The sequence below is a fragment of the Arachis duranensis genome, chromosome 5, assembly GCF_000817695.3.
Source record: "Arachis duranensis cultivar V14167 chromosome 5, aradu.V14167.gnm2.J7QH, whole genome shotgun sequence".
NCBI lineage: Eukaryota > Viridiplantae > Streptophyta > Magnoliopsida > Fabales > Fabaceae > Arachis > Arachis duranensis.
This window is the reverse complement of record NC_029776.3, coordinates 13399159-13399877: the sequence shown is the minus strand read 5'-3', so window position 1 is coordinate 13399877 and position 719 is coordinate 13399159.

The following is a 719-nucleotide window of genomic DNA, read 5'->3' as shown; positions in this document are numbered from 1 at the left end:
ACAGGTGGCGGATATCCAATATCTACCGGATATCCATTCCCCGCAGATATTCCCGCGGATCTTCCTTAAAAAAATGAAAAAATTCAAAGAACTCAGATTTCAGAAACAATGCACATTAACAATACATTATTCATAACAATGGAGACTAACAATTTTGATTTCAGAACAATTTCAAAGAACTCAAATCTGTACAATGTAGATTTTATAACAATGAAGATTAACAATACAGATTTCAAAACAATTTAAAAAATTCCAGATCTATATAATGCAGATTTTATAACAATGCAAATTTAACATTAGATTTCAAAAAAAATTAAAACACACAGATCTGTAGATGACGAGACAGTTGCAATCCGCAGCGGCGAGAAGTAGACCCAGAGACAGAGTAGATGGTGACAAAATCGGCGATGTGCAGATGGCGACGCGCAAATATGTGGAAGAGACGGCGACAGACAGATCTATGGCACTGATGATATCTGACGAGGAGGAGGAAGGATGGTACGCAAGGAGGAGCTCTGATGAGAAAAAGGAAAAAAGAAAGGCAGAACTTGATGAGAAAAGGGGAAAAAGAAGGGGGAAGGTGAGGCGACCTCGCCGAAGGGGGAGAAGCTCGCGGTGAGTCTGGAAAGTGAGCAATGGAGGTGGCGACAGTAGTGAGGAGAGGATATGAGACTGAGGCTCAGGCAGAGAGAGTGAGTGAAATGGGAAATTGAGAATAG